This window comes from Mesoplodon mirus, assembly GCF_964341445.2.
Source record: "Mesoplodon mirus genome assembly, chromosome: 4".
Lineage (NCBI taxonomy): Eukaryota > Metazoa > Chordata > Mammalia > Artiodactyla > Ziphiidae > Mesoplodon > Mesoplodon mirus.
The window spans coordinates 47,677,425-47,696,450 of NC_138979.1; the positions used below are offsets into that span (position 1 = coordinate 47,677,425).

General features: G+C 37.6%; 1 protein-coding gene and 1 pseudogene across 3 annotated transcripts in view; one reads left to right on the forward strand and one right to left on the reverse strand.

Annotated features, from left to right (window-relative positions):
- The window catches only part of TCF12 (transcription factor 12), a 388,587-nt gene that overhangs the window by 17,864 nt on the left and 351,697 nt on the right, over positions 1–19,026 (forward strand). The window lies entirely within an intron of this gene.
- LOC309802242 (Krueppel-like factor 4) lies at positions 1,115–6,296 on the reverse strand (annotated as a pseudogene). The gene is made up of 2 exons: positions 6,270–6,296; positions 1,115–2,109 (listed from the first exon to the last, which is right to left on the reverse strand). The product of its transcript is annotated as a Krueppel-like factor 4 (transcript).

Here is a 19,026-nt window from a genome sequence, read left to right on the forward strand (position 1 = left end):
GAGAGTGTGTAGAAGTGGTGTTGTCTTCCTTAGATATATAACAATTCACCAGTGAGACCTTCTAGGCCTAGTGTTTTCTATATAAGAAGGTTTTAAGTTGTAATTAATTTCTTTAGTTGATTTAAGGCCATTCAGGTTTTCTGTTTCTTCTTGAATCAATTTTTGTAATGTGTGTCTTTCAAGGAATTTGTCCATTTCATTTGTTATTGAATTTATTGGTCTAACACTATTCATTTTTTTCAGATAGAATATTATAGGTTTATTTAAAACTTAATTCTTAGCTTGAGTATACAAAATACAAATTCCACAAAATGTTCATTTTTTTACTTTGTAGTTTACAGATATACAAAATAGAAGTTTGCTTAAATTTATATTACATATTTATTAAGGCAAGGAACTATATAGAAAAAAACATTTGTTCTGCTTAAGGCATACTTCGGAATAAACCATCACATCTGAAACCACAGTGCATGACAGACTGTGTGCATAAAACGTTAAAGTAAACCAGGTGTATTTACCTGACTTAGGTCATAAATGTAGACTGGAAGACAAAAATAGATTTTCCTTGTCAAAGTATGCAGCAGTTTGAGAACTTTGGCCTCATTTGGTACCTTTAGAACCAAGACTCACCAAGCACCATCGTTTAGGCTATTAAAACACATTTTCTGTACCTGAATTTCTTCTTCTTCTTCTAAGATTGTAGTAATGGCTTTTAGAAGGCAAAGAGAATACAAGGTGATCTTTATGCTTATATTGCATCAAAACAATTCATGGGATTCTGGTCTTCCCTCCCTTCAACTCAGGGATCTAATTTATACCCTGATATCCACAACATCCAGTCACCCCCTTGGCGTTTTCTAAGTCCAGGAATATATATTCAAGTTGGATTTAGAATTAGAATGATAGAAGATCCAGTCATAGACCCCATCTGTTCTTTGTTGTTTGGTTTCCTCATGTCTCCAGATTATCCATTCACAAGTTGACTTGTTGGGAACTTGACCATGGTTGTAGTGCTTTCAAGCTGGGTTCCTCCCCTCACCGGGAAGACAGTGTGAAAGGCAAAAAACACTGAATTCTTGCCTGGCAGTGTGGGTCATATCCACTGTTTTGGGATTTAAAAGTGCATCTTCATGTGTTAGGCGAGGTGGTGCGACCTCGAAAATGCCCAGTCGCACTTCTGGCACTGGAAGGGGTGGTGCCCTGTGTGTTGGCGGTAGTGCCCGGTCAGTTCATCTGAGTGGGCAGATTTCCACCCACAGCCGTCCCAGTCACAGCAGTAAGATTTCTCACCTGTGTGGGTTCACAGGTGTGCTTTGAGATGAGAACTCTTTGGGTAGGTTTTGCCGCAGCCTGCGTAATCACAGGTGTGAGTGGCCGTCCTTTTCCGGGGCCACGACCTTCTCCCCCTCTTTGGCTGGGGCTCCTCTGGCCTGCAGGAACTGGGTGGCATGAGCTCTTGGTAATGGAGTGGTGGGACCTGCAGCTGCATCTCGTCGGGCAGGAAGGGAGGGTAGTTGGGCCCGGGGTGGGGATGGAAGCCTGGGGGGAGCGGCAGGGCAGGATGGCAGTCCCTGCTGCTCAGTAGTTCCTCGGCACCCAGGGTCGGGGTGGTCCTGCTGGGGAGCTGCCGCCCCAGGGGAAAGTCATGCGCAGGCAGCCGGTGGCCATTGCTGAGAGGGGGTCCAGTGCCCAAGTGGGCATCAAGGGGCCAACTGACGGTGCACAAGGAGACAGCCTCCTGCTTGATCTTGGGACACATGTGCACCAGCCTGCTGCTGTAGGGCGCCACCACCACCGGGTGGCTGCCGTCCAGGCTGCCTTTGCTAACACTCATGACCGAAGGGCTGTCGTACACGCTGCCAGGGACGGTCAGCGACGCCTTCAACACAAACTTGCCCATCAGCCCGCCACCTGGCGGCTGTGGCTGCTGCAGCGGAATGTACCCTGGCCCAGTTCGGACCACAGAAGCTAGGTCATGAAGCCGCCGGAGGGGCTCACGTCGTTGATGTCCACCAGGTTGAAGGGAGCTGTTGGAGGGGGTGCAGACTCCCGGCCATAGAGGAGGCCGCCGCTTGTGTTGCCCGGCGCCACGCCTGGGTTGCCCCTGGTCTAACACTATTCATAATATTCTATTATCCTTTTATTGTGTTGGATATGTAGTCATGTTTCACCTTTGCCTCTCGATATTGGTAATTGTGTCTTTTCTCTTTTTTCTTTCTTTCTTTTTTTTTTTTTTTTTTTTTTTGCGGTATGCGGACCTCTCACTGTTGTGGCCTCTCCCATTGCGGAGCACAGGCTCCGGACGCACAGGCTCAGCAGCCATGGCTCACGGGCCCAGCCGCTCCGCGGCATGTGGGATCCTCCCGGACCGGGGCACGAACCTGTATCCCCTGCATCGGCAGGCGGACTCTCAAGCACTGCGCCACCAGGGGAGCCCTCTCTTTTTTCTTAATTAGTCTTATGAGAGAGTTTGTATTTATCCATATATTTTCCATTTACATCATTCTTCATTCCTTTGTGTATATCGGGTTTTCTGTTTTGTCTCATTTTTCTTCTGCCTGAAGCATTTTAAAAATTTCTTATAGTATAGAATGCAGACAGTGAATTCTCTATATTTTTGCTGCCCTAAAAAGTTTTTATTTTGCCTTTATTTTGGAAGGGTACTTTTGCTGGATATAGAATTATGTTGACTTTTTTCTTTTGACAATTTAAACATGTCTCTCTATTGTGTGTGGTTTTTTTTTTTTGGCTTTCATTGTTTTTCATAAGTCTGCAATAATTCTTTGTTCTTTTTTTTTTTTTTTTTTTTTTTTTGTGGTACGCGGGCCTCTCACTGCTGTGGCCTCTCCCGCTGCGGAGCACAGGCCCCGGACGCGCAGGCTCAGCAGCCATGGCTCAAGGGCCCAGCCGCTCCGCAGCATGTGGGATCCTCCCGGACCGGGGCACGAACCCGCGTCCTCTGCATCAGCAGGCGGACTCTCAACCACTGCGCCACCAGGGAAGCCCTGTTCTTTTCTACGTAATAGTTTTTTCCCTTTGGCTGCTTTTAAAAGTTCCTGTTTTCAGTAATTTGGTTTTAAGATTTCTATGACTGTATGTATGTTTGTGTTTGTTTGATATATATGTTTACAGTTGAAACACTTTAGTCATTGCATCTTCAAATGTTTTTCCCTCACAGACTCCAATTACAATTATGTTGGTTCTCTTGATGTTATTCCACAGGTTATAGAGGTTCTATTATTGTTTTTCAGCCTTCTTTCTCTTTACAGTTCAATTTTAATAGTTTCTGTTATTGTGTCATCAAGCTAAGGATCTTTTCTTTTGCAGTGTCTAATCTATTCATCCTATCCAGTAAATTTTTCATTTCAGATACTGTATTTTATTTCTAGAAATCCATTTTTTTTTTTTTTGGTCTTGCATCTCTTTCTTCACAATGTTCCTGGTTTTCTTTAAATCAGTGAATAATTTGTAATAGCTGTTTTCAAGTCTTTGCTAATATCTTTATATTCTAGGCTTATTTGTATTGACAGATTTTTCTTCTGGTTATGGGTCACTTTTTTTTGAGTCTGCACATGTAAATTTTGATTAAATTCTCAACATTTTGAATCTTACACCGTTGAGTGGATTTTGTTGCCTTTATTTATTTATATTTATTTATATTTATTTATTTAGTCTTCGTTGCTGCCTGTGGGCTTCCTCTAGTTGTGGCAGGCAGAGGCTACTCTTTGTTGAGGCATGCAGGCTTCTCATTGCAGTGATTTCACTTGTTGTGGAGCACGGGCTCTAGGCACATGGACTTCAGTAGTTGTGGCATGTGGGCTCAGTAGTTGTGGTGCGTGGGCTCTAGAGTGCAGGCTCAGTAATTGTGGCCCACCGATTTAGTTGCTCCGTGGCATGTGGGGTCTTCCTGGACCAGGGGTCGAACCCACGTCCCATGCATTGGCAGGCAGATTCCCAACTACTGCACCACCAAAGAAGTCCCTGTTGTCTTCTTTTAAATAATACAGGACTTCGTTATGTCAGGAGATTGAGTTACTAGAGGTGAACTCAGTTCCTTCAAGTGTCGCTTTTAAGCTTTGTTAGAGTGGGTATAGTGTAATTTTTATGCCAAGAATAGTTTTCCTTGCTACTAAGTCATAACCTTTCTGAGATATTTATTGAATTCCTTGAGTTTTCAATGTTTATGTTCCACTCTCACTGCTTCCAACTTTTAAGACATCTCCCATTTCCATTTGAGCTCTGGGCGTTGTTGAACTTAAAATTCCTTGCTCATTGTGGCCTTCCTTTGCGCAGTTTTACCATATTGTGTGATTTCCTGTTAGTAGCATACTCAAGGGGACCCCATGAAGATTTCTGGAGCTCTTTTTCTGTATAGGTTCCTCATCTGGATCTCTGCCCCACAAATTCCAGCTGCCTTTGCCTCCTCGAACTCTAATCTTTATCCCTTCAACTCAGTGATACCACTCTATTCTGCTTGAGATCCCCTCCCTGCACAATGATCTGCAAATTGACTTTAGGCAGGAAACCAGGATAATGGTAGAATTCATGTAGTTTGTTTTCCTTTTCTCAGGGATTGTAGTCTTACATGGTTTGTTTTCCAGTATGTGGAAGCAGACATTTAGCATATATTTTCCAATTTTCTGGTTGTTTGCAGTGACAGGTTAAATTCAGTCACAGTTACTACGTCATGGTTGAAATCAGAAGTCCCCTTTTCTTCTTCGGAAGGTAAATGTGGCTAGTAGAAAATGTGTAACAGAGAGAGTGGAGGCAGGGTTCTTGAATGAGAGCAGTGTTCATGAAGTCAGGACAGCTGTGTACGTCTGGTCAGGTGTTACACTGCATTGTGAGTGATGCCCCTGAAGGTGTGTGGTGCACAGCTTAAATGACAGCTTTGAATGTAGCAGCGCTTATTGAGGATACTAGTGAGAACATGTAGATGTGGAATTGATGGGACCACCTCTTTTTTTTTTAAATTTTCAGTACTTTATTTGTTCTAAAAAGAAAAAGTAATAAAAGAAAATCAGAGAAGGAAACTGCTCCAAATCCATGCCAATTTGGGGACATCCAAGAGTAGAAAATTAATTTTTAAAATATTCACTGTTTAGTCATTGAGATGGCACCTCTTCTTAATTGAGTTTGTAGTGTGAGGTGAAGTAAGCCATTGGAGGTGATGTCAAGGTTTTTATTTTATATGATTTATTTATCACTATGGAGGTGAATAAGCCTATTCACAAGGATTTTGTGAGACTTAAATGTGCATGTGAAAATGCTTTCTAAATGACAAAGCAGCATATAGTTTGAAGTGTTGTGTATTGCTGAAGTCTACCCTCCGGGGACTTCCCTGATGGTCCAGTGGTAAAGAATCCACCTTGCAATGCAGGGGATGTGGGTTCAATCCCTCGTCAGGGAACTAAGATCCCACATGCCCCGCGGGGCAACTAATAAGCCCATGTGTCACAACTACTGAGCTTGTGTGCATCAACTAGAGAGCCCACATGCCGCAAACTACAGAGCCCGCTCACTCTGAAACCCACGTGCCATAACTACAGAGCCCGTGCCCCCTGGAACCTGTGCACCACAACTAGAGAAGAGAAAACCTGCATGCCACAACTAGAGAGAAGCCTGCGCACCAGGACGAAGGCCACGCCCCCCAGCGAAAGATGCTGCATGCCTCAGCAAAGATCCCGGATGCTGCAACTAAGACCCGACGTAGCCAAAAATAAATAAAATAAATAAATAAAACTTTAAAAAATATATCATTCACAGTAGTGTCAGATGCTTCACCTTCCACAACAATAACAACAACAACAAAACAAAGTCTATCCTCTGGATCTCTACAGAAAAGCCCACGTGATGCCCTCGTGTCATAAGTGACCTGAAAACGTTACTGTAACTCCAAAATATCAGAATTCATATACAAAGAAGAATGTTTTCCCTCTCTTTGAAGAATTTAGTCTAGTATATGAGAGTTTCTTAGTCTCAGGGTAATCTATGTAGACAGACCTTTAAAAAAATCCCTTTACTTCAGAAGAGACTGTTAAGACAAACTGGAGTGAATACCAGTGGAGTAGTAAACACTTATTGTAAGTTGAGAAGATAAAACATTGTTTTCAATGATGCAGTCACCTCAGAATGAAGATGAAGACTGAAGTTTATGATGGAGTCAGCTCAGAGGTCATAGCCAAAAGTGCAGAAGTAACAGCAGTTTTTGAGGCCTTTATAGAATATTAACATGTTCCATTATCACAAGCATTACCACCTCATTTTACCTTCCTACATTTTCCTCTTGCACTCATCCTTCTATATTATTAGAGGAAAAAGAATGCTTACACTTTTCCATGGTCAGGACATGGAAAGTAGGACGAAAAGTCCCACTTTTTCCCCAGTGAAATGATCATCTATAAGAAATGGACAACAAGGCCCAAATACAGATTACTTCTAAGTGAGCTCATTTTCTCTGCCTGAGTTCTCTTGATTCCAGCTAGATTTTGTTGGTGACAATGTGTGAGAGAAAATTTCCTGATTTCGTGACTTCCAGAAAAGGTCATTTTCACAGCATTCTGAAAAGGCAAAGCAGTTGTTAACGTTTAAAAATGTAGTTGAAATCCTTGATTTTTATCTTTATTCATTCTATTCAATTATTTTAGATATCTGTGTTTTTAGGTGTTCTGGGCTATTTATTTCATTGACTGTTGCATTATACCGTACCCTAATTAAACATAATTTGTATATTTCTACATATGTTAGTATTATTATGAATACTTATTAATACGCAGTTTTGTTATCTCAATTTTTGAAAGGTATCTGCCAAAAAGCATCATAATCTCACTCTTCTAATTATTAAACCAGAATGTAAAGTTCTTTTGTTTTACTTTGTTTTATCCTATAATTTATTCTGAGTACATAGAGCATTGTCTGTTACATACAGGAATTCAGTCATTTTATTGGATGAAAAATTATAGATGTAAAACTAGATCTGCAAGAAAAAAAAGTTGCCTTGAAACTCAGTCAAGTATGAATTAAAAACATTTCTTTTAGGCGAGGATGATTTGACAATTTCCTTATCGCATACACGCATCAATTGTTGTGGTGTTTCTTTGTATAGAAAACAATGTAAGAAGACTTATGAAAAACATTCATAAAAGATATGAGTTGTATGCTTTATTTAACCAACATTTATTCAGCATACATTTTGTGTCAGGCTCTGTGCTTGGTATCTGGGATTATAAAGGTGACATGGGTATGGTCCTCCTCCTGGAAGAGCTTGTAATTTGTTGGGGAAGACAGTCATGTGAACAGGTAAATAACAGTACAATCTGGAAAGTGCTTTAATAGAAATGATTAACGTGTCACAAAGTAGAGGTTAAAACAGCTACTTCTGTCCAGAGAGTTGGTGCGTCTTTTGCTGGTGTACTAGGTGAAGGCATGGTGAGTGGGAAGACTGGGTAAGGGAGAAGCTTTAGATGTACTTTACAGTAGCCACTGGCAACATGTGACTAAATTTCTAGCAGCTAGTTACAATAGATAGCACATATTTAAAGTATAAAGTTTAATAGGAAACTATCACCACAGTCAAGGTAATGAACATGTATATCCCTTTCTAAAGTTTTCTCATGCCCATTTGTATATCTTTTCTGCCTAGATTAGTTTTCATTTTCTAGAGTTTTTAAATAAATAAAACCACACAGAATGTCCTTTTTGTCTGGCTTCTTTCACTCAGCATAATTATTTTGAGATTTATCCATGTATCAATAGTTTATTCTTTTTTATTGCTTAATGGTAATTCCTATACCACAATTTGTCTGTCCCTTGTCCTGTTGATGGGTACTTGGGTTATGTCCAATTTTTGATTATTACAAAAAAGCTCTTATGACCATTCTTAAACAAGTATTTGTGTGGATATTTATATGGTAGATATCTATAAGCTTAAGAAACTGCCAAACACTTTTTCCACAGTAGTTATCTAATTTTACATTCCTACTTGGAGTATGTGAGTTTCAGTCCCTCTACATCCTTGTATGGATACACTTGGTATGGTCATTGTTTTAAAATTTAGCCATTCTAATAGGTGTGTGGTGGTATCTTGTGGGTTTTTTTTTAAAATAAATTTATTTATTTTTGGCTGCGTTGGGTCTTTGTTGCTGTGCGCGGGCTTTAGTCGTGGCGAGCGGGAACTACTCTTTGTTGTGGCGCACGAGCTTCTCATTGCGGTGGCCTCTCTTGTTGCGGAGCATGGGCTTAGGCGTGTGAGCTTCAGTAGTTGTGGCATGCAGGCTCAGTAGTTGTGGCACTCGGGCTTAGTTGCTCCACGGCATGTGGGATCTTCCTGGACCAGGGCTTGAACCCATGTACCCAGCATTGGCAGGTGGATTCTTAACCAGTGTACCACCAGGGAAGTCCTTCTCATTGTGGTTTTAATACATATTTTCCTAATTACTAATGACATTTAGCATCTTTTCATGTGCTTACTTGCCATCTTTTATCATGTTTGGTGAAGGATCTTCACATCTAAGTCTATTTTTAAATAAGATTATTTTCTTATTACTAAGTTTTGAGATTGCTTTAAATAATCTGGGTGCAAGTCCTTTATGAGATGTGATTTATGGATATTTTCACCCACTTCTGGGTGTTTTTTTTTCATTCTCTTGAGTATGTTTTGAAGATTAATAGTTTTTATTTTTGATGAGATTCAGTTTATCAAGTTACTGTTTTACAGATTGTCCTTCTGGTGTTGTTATCTAAGAAATCTTAACCAATGGTCACAAAAGTTTTCCCTTGTATTTACTTCTGAAACTTTTAAAATTTAGTTTTACATATAGGTCTGTGATCCATTTTGAGTTTGTTATTTAATATGGTATGAGGTATGGATTTGAGGTTCATTTCTTTGTATATGATTTTCAACTGTTAAAACACCATTTGTTGAAAAGATTATTCATTCTCAAATGAATTCATTTATATGTTTATAAAAATTTTTCCATATATTTATGTGTCTTTTTTCTGTGCTTTATAGTGTTTCTATTGATCTTTGGCTGGTTTTATGCAATACCACACTTGTTTGATTACTGCAGCTTTGTAATATGTCTTGAAATCAGGTAGTGTTACTGTTCTAAATTTGTTCTTTTATAGTGTTTGGTTATTTTAGGTCCTCTGCATTTTCATATACATTTTAGTACTGTTTTGTCAATTGCTACAGAAGAAAAGCCTTCTGGGATTTTGACTGGGATTGCTTTAAATCCACAGATAAATTTAGGGAGAAATGACATCTTGACAATATCAAGTTTTCTGACCCCATGGGAAGATAATATAATTTTGTTTATTTAGATCATTTTAGTTTCTCTGAGCAATATTTTATAGTGATCTCTATATAAGTCTCACATATATTATTAGATTTATAAGTACTTCATGCTTCTTGATGCTGTTATATATAGTATTGTTTTTATTTTATTTTGTTATTTTTTTTTAAAGACTTAAAAAATATTTATTTTATTTATTTATTTTTGGCTGCATTGGGTCTTTGTTGCTATTCACGGGCTTTCTCTAGTTGCGGTGAGCGAGGGCTACTCTTCGTTTCGGTGCGTGGGCTTCTCATTGCGCTGGATTCTCTTGTTGTGGAGCACAGGCTGTAGGCACACAGGCTTCAGTAGTTGTGGCTTATGGGCTCTAGAGTGCAGGCTCAGTAGTTGTGGTCCACGGGCCTAGTTGCTGCGCGGCATGTGGGTCTTCCTGGATCAGGGCTCAAACCTTGTGTCCCCTGCATTGGCAGGCGGATTCTTAACCACTGTGCCACCAGGGAAGCCCCTATGGTATTGTTTTTAAAATTCAATTTCTGATTGTTAGTTACCAGTATATAGAAATATAATTGAGTTTTGTGTGTTGACATTATGTCCTGCACAGATTTTTAAAACTTATTAATTCCAGTACTTTTTTGTAGATTCCATTCTATAGAGATATTCTGTTGGTGGTCATGTAGTCTGTGAGTGAAGGCTGTTTTACTTCTTGGTTTCTAATCTGGATGCCTTAGTATTATTTTTTTTTCTTTTCTGATTGTACTTTATTGCAACTAGTATAATTTTGTTTTTTTTTTTTTTTTTTTTTTTTTTTTTTTTTTCTTTTTGCGGTATGCGGGCCTCTCACTGTTGTGGCCTCTCCCGTTGCGGAGCACAGGCTCCGGACGCGCAGGCCCAGCGGCCATGGCTCACGGGCCCAGCCGCTCCGCGGCATATGGGATCCTCCCAGACCGGGGCACGAACCCGTATCCCCTGCATCGGCAGGCGGACTCTCAACCACTGCGCCACCAGGGAGGCCCTGCAACTAGTATAATTTTGAATGGAAGTGGTGAGAACAGAACAACTTGATTTGTTTTGGATCTTAGAGGAAAAATATGTAGTCTTTTACCATTAAGTGTGATGTTAGCTGTAGGCTTTAATGTAGTGCTATTTATTAGACTGAGGAAATTTCCTTCTGTTAAAACTTCTGAGAGATTTTTCCAGGAATGGACGTTGGGTTTGCCTTATGCTTTTTTTGGATCTATAGAGATGATCACTTGGCTTTTCTTTTAAAATTTGTTACTATATGGGGGAGTTACAGTGATTGATTTTTTATTGTTAAACCAAGTTGCATTATGCAGATAAGCCCCATGTGGTCATGAAGAACTAATCTTTATATATGTTGTTGGAATTTGTTAAACATAGGTAGTTTTCTTTTCTCCTAATGTTTTTTTGTCTGATTTTGACACCAGGTTAATGCTGGATTCATAGAATAAGCTGGGCAGTATTCCCTCTTTTTAAATTTTCTAGAAGAGTTTGTGTATAATTGATATTATCTCTCCCTTAAATATTTGTTGTTACCAGTGAAACCATCTGAGTCTGGAGATTGTTTTTGTTGGAAGATTTTTAACTAAAAATTCATCTACTTGGATGATTGATTTCTTGTTTAAACTTTGGTAGTTTGTACTTCTCAAAGAATTTGTTTATGTCATTTAAGTTGTTGAATGAAGAATTTGTTGATGTCATTTAAGTTGTTGAATGTAAGTTATGTCATTTAAGTTGTTGAAATAGAGTTGTTCATATTTGCTTATTATCCTTTTAATATCTGTAGAATTTGTAGTAATGTCACTGTTCTTATTCTTGGTATTGCTAATTCGTTTCTTCTTTCTTTTTTCCCTTGATCACTCTGACTAATAGTGTATTAGTTTTACGGATCTTCTCAAAGAACCAGCTTTGGATTTGGTGGTTTTCTTTATTTTATTTTATTTTCTCATTTCTTTGATTTCTGGTGTGATTTTATTATTTGCTTTCTCTTTACTTCAGGTGTAATTTTTTCTTTTTAAGTTTTAGATTCTGAAGTCATTAATTTGAGACTTTTCTGATTTTCTAATATAGGTCGTTAGTGCTATAAATTCTCCCCTCTCCTCAAGTACTCCTTTAGTAACATTTCACAAATTTTGATATGTTGAGTAGTTATTTTCATTTAGGTTAAATACTTTCTGATATCTCTTTGATTTCTTCTTTGACCCATGAATTATTTAGAAGTGGTTGTTATTCAGGTTACACATATTTGGGGAGAATATCATTTTAGGAATATTTCTGTTGCTGATTTCTAATTTAATTCCATTATGGTCAGAGAACATACTTTATATGCATTGAGCCCTTTTAAATGTACTGAGTCTTGTTTTATGACCTGGGATATGGTTTGACTTGGCAGATGTTCTTCTACTGTTGGTTGGTGGAGTGTTTTCTAAATCAGATCATTTTGGCTTACAGTATTGTTCAGGTCTTTTATATCCTTTCTGATTTTCTTTTAGGTTGATTTACCAGTTGTTGAGAGAGGGGAATTGAAATCTCTGACTAGAGTTGTGAGTTTTTTATTTATCCTTGCAGTTACATTAGTTTGTATACACATATTTTGAAGCTCTATTATTATATGCATTAATGTTTAGGATTTTTATATCCTCTTGATGAGTTGACTGCTTTATCATTATGAAATGGCCTCCTTTATTCCTGTTAATATTCTTTGCTCATAAATTTACTTTACATGATATTAATAAATATACTTCAGGTTTCTTTTGATGTGTTAGCATTGTATACTTTTTCCTTATTTTTGTTTTTAACTTTGTTCTATTTAAAGTGCCTTTATTTTAGGCAGCATGTACATTGAGTTTTGCATTTCTACCCAGTCTGAAATCTTTGGTTTTAAACTGGAAATTTTAATGTGGTGTTTGATATGGTTAGAGTTAAATGCATCATCTTGCTGTTTGTTTTCTATTGATATTTATCTCACATGTTCTTTGTTCTTCTTTTTCTGCCTTCTTTTTAGGATAAATTGAGTATTTTTATGATTCTATTTTGTATTCTTTGTCACCTTATTAGGAAAAACTTTTTGTTGTTAATTTAGTGGTTGTGTTAGGATTTATAGTATACATTTTCAACTTATCTTAATGTACCTTAAGGGATACCATGTCATTTCATGTATAGTTCAAGCACCTTACCATAGTGTACATCCATTTCTCCCATCCCAGCTTTTGTGTTATTGTTGCCATACATTTTACTTTTACATATGTAATAAATCCAACACCAGATCCTTGTTATTTTTGTTTAATCCATCATCTTTTAAAGAGATTTAAATAATAAGAAAAACCCATATACATTTATTAAGTTACCATTCCCATTGCTCTTTATTTCTTAGTATAGATCCGCATTTCCATCTGACATCATTTTCCTTGTGTTTTAAGAACTTTAATATTTCTCACAGTGAAGATCTGTTGGTAGTGAATTCCTTTCAGCTTTTGCATGTCTCAAAAATTCTTGAGTAGTTCTTTAAGAAAGTATTTTTGCTAGGTATAGAATTCTAGATGGGTAGCTTTTTCTTTCAGTATTTTAAAGATTTGCTCCAGTGTCTTCTTGTTTTTATAATTTCCAATGTGGAATCTAATGTCATTCTTATTTTTGTTTCTCTCTATGTAATATGTATGTTTTTTCTCTGTTTGCTTTTAAGATTAGAAAAAATTACTGGCTTTGAGCAATTTGATTATGATATGACTTGGTGTATGCATGTCTTCATGTTTCTTTTGCTTGGTATTTGTTGAACTTCTTTGATCTGTGAGTTTATAATTTTCATCAAATTGGGGCAAATTTTGGAAACTTTCTTCAGATAATTTACTGTGCCCCCTCACCTTCAGAAACTCCAATTATATGGGTAGAAGGACTCTTGGAGTTGTGCCACAGCTCACTTCATTAAAAAAAAAAATCCTCTTTTCTCTTTGTGTTTAATATTGGATTTTCTGCTATGTCTTCAAGTTTACTACCTTTTCTTCTGCCATGTTTAACCTTCCATCAATCCTGTTCTGTGTAATTTTCATCTCATACATTATAGTTTTCATCTCCAGAAGCTTGATTTGTGTCTTCTTTTTTTTTTAAGCTTTTAAAAATTTATTTATTTTTGGCTGCTTTGGGTCTTCGTTGCTGTGTGTGGGCTCTCTCTAGTTGGGGCGAGTGGGGGCTACTCTTTGTTGTGGTGCGCGGGCTTCTCATTGTGGTGGCTTCTCGTTGTGGAGCACAGGTTGTAGGTGCGCGGGCTTCAGTAGTTGCGGCACGCAGGCTCAGTAGTTGTGGCACATGCGCTTAGTTGCTCCGTGGCACGTGGGATTGTCCCAGATCAGGGCTCGAACCTGTGTCCCCTGCATTGGCAAGCAGATTCTTAACCACCGTGCCACTGGGGAAGTCCCCGACTTGTGTCTTCTTCTATCTTCCACATCTCTAAACTTTCTGAACATATGGAATAGTTATAGTAACTGATTTAATATCCTGGTTGGTTGGTTCTTACATCTGTGTCAGTTGTGGTTGGACTCAGTTGATTTTTCCCCTCTCTGTATGGTTTGTACCTTTTTGCTTCTTTGTATGGCTAGTAATTTTTTATTAGGTTTCAGATTTTATTGTGATTTTACCTTGCTGGGTGCTGTATATTTTTATATTACTAAAACTAATCTTGAACCTTGTTCTGTATGTAGTTAAGTTACTTTGAAACATCTTAATCCTTTTTGGTCTTTTTAAGATTTGTTAGGTGGGTCCAGAGTAGTGCTTGGGCCGGGGCTGATTATTCCTCACTACTGAGGTAGTCTGTTTTATGTATTCTACCAGTGCCTCAAGACTCATGAAATTTTTCAGTCTCGCTGCTGGGAGCAGATACTATTACTGGCCCTGTGCTTGACACTTTTTATCTTTTGGGGTTATTCTTTCTCCACTTTAGGTAGTTTCCTTACATGCATGTGCTGTTCATTACGCAAGGGGAACCCTCTTGCAGGAGTTTGCTTGCTCTCAGTGCTGCTCTCTGGCTCTCCGTCCTGCTTATTCTGTGAGGTCCATGTTCTGAATTCACTACGTCTATCAGTCTCCACCTTCACTTCCCCCTAGTACCTCTACTTGGGAACTTTCTCACGTGAGTAAGTTTGATCACTTGTAGGGCTCATCTGATTTGTTTCTTGACTCTCACAGATCACTGTCCTTTGTCGCCTGTTGTCCAGTGTCTTGAAAATTGTTGTGTCATTTATTTTCTCCGTTTTATGCTTTTTTTCAGGCACGAGTGTAAATGCAGTCCCTATTATTGCCTATGACTCTGTCTTTACTGGAAACAGAACTTCTGCCTGTTTATATTTAAGTTAGTTTTTTTTTTTTTTTTTTTTGCGGTATGCGGGCCTCTCACTGTTGTGGCCTCCCCCGTTGCGGAGCACAGGCTCCGGATGCGCAGGCCCAGCGGCCATGGCTCACGGGCCCAGCCGCTCCGCGGCATATGGGATCCTCCCAGACCGGGGCACGAACCCGTATCCCCTGCATCGGCAGGCGGACTCTCAACCACTGCGCCACCAGGGAGGCCCTGTTTTTAATATTTATTTTCTTTATTATTATTATTTTTGGATGTGTTGGGTCTTAATTGCGGCACGTGGGATCTTCGTTGAGGCATGTGGGATCTTTTTTGTTGTGGAACGTGCTCTCTTCATTGCTGCGCTTGGGCTTCTCTCAAGTTGTGGCATGTGGGTTTTCTCCCTCTAGTTGTGGCCTGCAGGCTCGAGGGCACGTGGGCTCTGTAGTTGTGGTGCGCGGGCTCCAGAGCGTGTGGGCTCTGTAGTTTGTGGCATGTGGGCTCTCTCGTTGAGGTATGTGAGCTCAGTAGTTGTGGCGCATGGGCTTAGTTGCCCTGTGGTGTGTGGGATCTTAGTTCCCTGACCAGGGATTGAACCCATGTCCCCTATATTGCAAGGCGGATTCTTTACCACTGGACCACCGGGGAGGTCCCTAAATTAGTTTTAAAAAATAAAATTCATTTCCTTAGTTGCACTAGCCACATTCTAAGTACTTAATAGCCACATATATCTAGTGGCTACCATATTGGAGAGTACAAGTATAGAGTATTTCCATCATTGTAGAAAGTTCTGTTGGACTGTACTTCACTAGGCCATGTATTGTTATATTGGGTTGGCCAAAAAGTTCGTTTGGGTTTTTCTGTAACATCTTACAGAAAAACCCAAACGAACTTTTTGGCCAACCCAATATGTAGTGTGCTTATATATGTAATAAAAGTTCATATAAAAAGTGTAATTAGATTTATGTTTTGTTTTTGCCATAAACATAATAATTAAGTTTATGTTTAAGTTAAGCTTATATATTTCTGTTTACACAAAGGCATCTAGCTTGTTAATTTTGAGTTAACCAAATTTATATAACTTATATAGTGGATTGTGAAACTGGGACTGGGTTTCAACTTCATTGCTCTTTTCTCTGCATTATAGCATGGTGAGAAATTTCTGGCTTGTTGTGTCATGTCTTATTTTGAATTGTTTGTTTCTTGTGGCACTTATCATTCTGATTGATAATGTTCTGGATGCTTTGTATTCACAGGCCTAAGACAGTGCCTGGCATGCAGTAGGTGCTTAAATACTTGTTTATTCAAAAAATATTTATGCACTTACTTGAGCCTGACATTCTGTATGGGATATAAGACTAATTTTTGTTGCAAACCTAATAGACTATGAATATGCATTCATCCATAGAGAGGCTACAACACCCTAAAAGTAGAATGAACCTATATCCTGAAAACTTAAATTAGATTTCCAGTCATTCTACCAGGTGAGATGTGGAGTGGCATAGCTGAGCTAACTTACAGTCTAACAAAAAATAGTGTTCCCCTTTCCTCAGTGAATGTCCGAGCTATTTCATGTAGAGAGCAATGTCCAACGGTTAAATAAGAACTGTTGAATTATCTATGAATGTTAGTTAACTAGCTGGCTTCATGAAATATGGAAGCGAGAATCCAGCTTTTATAGGAGAAATACCTTCCATACTTAGGAAACCAATTTTCTTCAGTCCAATGTATTGTAAATTGAGAAACTGGGGACAGTTTAGTCAGTATTTAAGTTTCTTGTTTTGACTTGGCTGTTTAATCTACTTAATTGTTAAGAAAGAATTTCATATTCAAGTATCAAATGCTAATGCTATTACATGGTTAGTTATGCTTGTTACTATTTAATACAGTTGTTTAAAAACAGGTCATGTCATGCTTTGGTGATGCAAGCAAATATTGAATAGATGTTCACAGGCATTTGTTTCAGTTAACTTTGGTCTTAAAAAGAAATAGCAGGATTATTATTCAGTTTTTTGACATGACAAAATTAATCTGAAAAATCAAAATAACTGCTATAAAATAGAGTGTATATCTCTTTTACAAATGAAATCACTGTCTCTGAGTTGTAAAGTGTGAAAATGCGTTTGTCAAATATGTAATTTATTTGTATTCTGACTTATCTAGAAAAGAATTTGAGTTGGACATATTCACTTGCTAGAGAAAGGAAATGATTAAATTAAAATTTCCTAACTAGTACACATTTACTCTTTTAATAGTCATTTTATTAATAATAACTGCATTTTAGAATTTGATTTGAGTCATTTTTGCAACAAAGTTCTGTTTTAAGTAATTTCAGAAGACTACAAATGCATGGAGCAAAATTTAGACTTTCAGAGATTTGCTCTGAGATTTAAGGTATTTTAATAGCTATATCCAAAAGTACTTTTGTTGACACAAAGCTATTTTGTTGTGCCTTATCCTAATTCTCTGAGATATAAACTAATTTTTGAGATTAGATAAAACCATTAGTTCAGTAAATAAGTACTTACTGTATGTTCAACACTGTGCTAAGTGCTTTGAGGATAATAAAGATGTATTGGATGTGGCAGTGTAGCTTTATATATCTAACAGAAAAGAGAATATGTATACTATACTAATAATACAAATATAAACGTTTTTGGATTCTTTAGACATGTTATAGAAAAAAACCTATAAAAAAAACTCAGTGAGTAAATGGGCTAACATGACTGTCTTTTCCCCCTTATGTATCTAACCTTATTGTTAAAATAAAAACCACTAGTACAAGATTCTATAGTTAAATTTGTATAAGCAGTCTCAAAATCTTATGGTACATTGTCTAGCACAGTACAGTTAAACAGGTAGTATTGTGTACATAGTGTTAATAGATACGTGGGGAATGAATGCTTGTGAAAACTGTTCTTCTTGAGGCTTTGTTATCAGTAACTAACTTACACTTTCCATCATTTTCAAAGTGCAGATCATTACCCATTAGTGGGTTAAGAAATCACTTTAGTGGATCTCACAGAGCATGATAAAGAAATGGAACAGTATCACACGTACCTAGAGGATTGTTTTTGTAAAATTTGTTATTTAAATATACATTTGTGTACACTAGGTGGTGATATAAAATGTATTTAACAGTGAGTGGATTGTGGTTTAAAAAACAAATTGAAAGCCACAGTTTTAGTAGTTGGTTTTAGCTGTTTTCAGAGTGTCAGTTTCTCTTACTATTTTGTAAGGTGTGAAAATGATTGGATTTTCATATCTGACATGATGGGTTTGCTCTTTGTTAATGCTGCTTTGCAAAATGCTAGGTACTGGGGTTTAAACTCCACTCCAGATTTTCTTGTATTTGATAACGGGTCTCTTACAACTTTTTTCGTTCTTAGTAGCCTTTAGTCTTTTGGGTCACTGACCTTTAACTCATGTTAGACAACTACCTTTAAAGAAAAAAGACAGCTTTATTGACATTGGAAGCAATAGACATTTTAATCCATATTAAGGACAATATCTCAGAAATATAAAGAGAGAAACTAGAATATAATTATATAAAAACAAAAACAAAAACAGAAGAACACAGCATCAAGCAGGAGAAAATTCTTGCAGTTAATGTTGTAACCTACCTGGGCCTCATTTTGAAAAGAAAGAGGAGGTTGTTACTAAATCTCTCAGGTTACTTTCTTATACAAATTTGGAACACTTGAGACATCTTCAACTCTCTTTCAGCTCTGGAATTCTACAAATATTTGGAATGATACTATAAACAGCTTCACTTTCAGAAATTCAGAACCCCTAATGAAGTGGAAGTGAATTGTGTTCACTAATATGTGTGCATTAAAATTACTTTACAAGAGTAAAGAGTCTGGACTGTTTGACAAAGTTGGTATAGAAAAATTAAATGCTTATAGCCTGTACATTGGAAAAAATATCTTAGAACTTTCCGTGAATTGAATGTTTCTTTGAAGCAGGTTGAGGCTAATTTTTTTTACCCTCTGTAGTAGGATCATTTTCTGAAATTGTAATGAAAATCAATTGCAAAAGATAAGTCAGCATTTAAGTATTCTTTAACTTCTATTTTCTAGGAACACATATAGTTCTTAAAATGAGATTATTTTCAGAATCGTAGCAGGTCATTGCTTTTATTGCTCTTTCACACTACTTGATTTTTGGATATGATTGTGATGGTCTTTGCTGTTAACTTGAGGACTACTACAGTATAGAAAACACAGCTTACTCGACTTGGGAATGTGGTGTGGTATAAGTTGAATAGAGATGAAAAAGCAATTTTTTTTAGGTCAGAAGTATTTTACATCTGGAAACATACCCTCGAACTCTGGCTGTAGTTTTTCCACGTGTCATTTATTAGCAAATATATTTCTATGAAATTTTGAC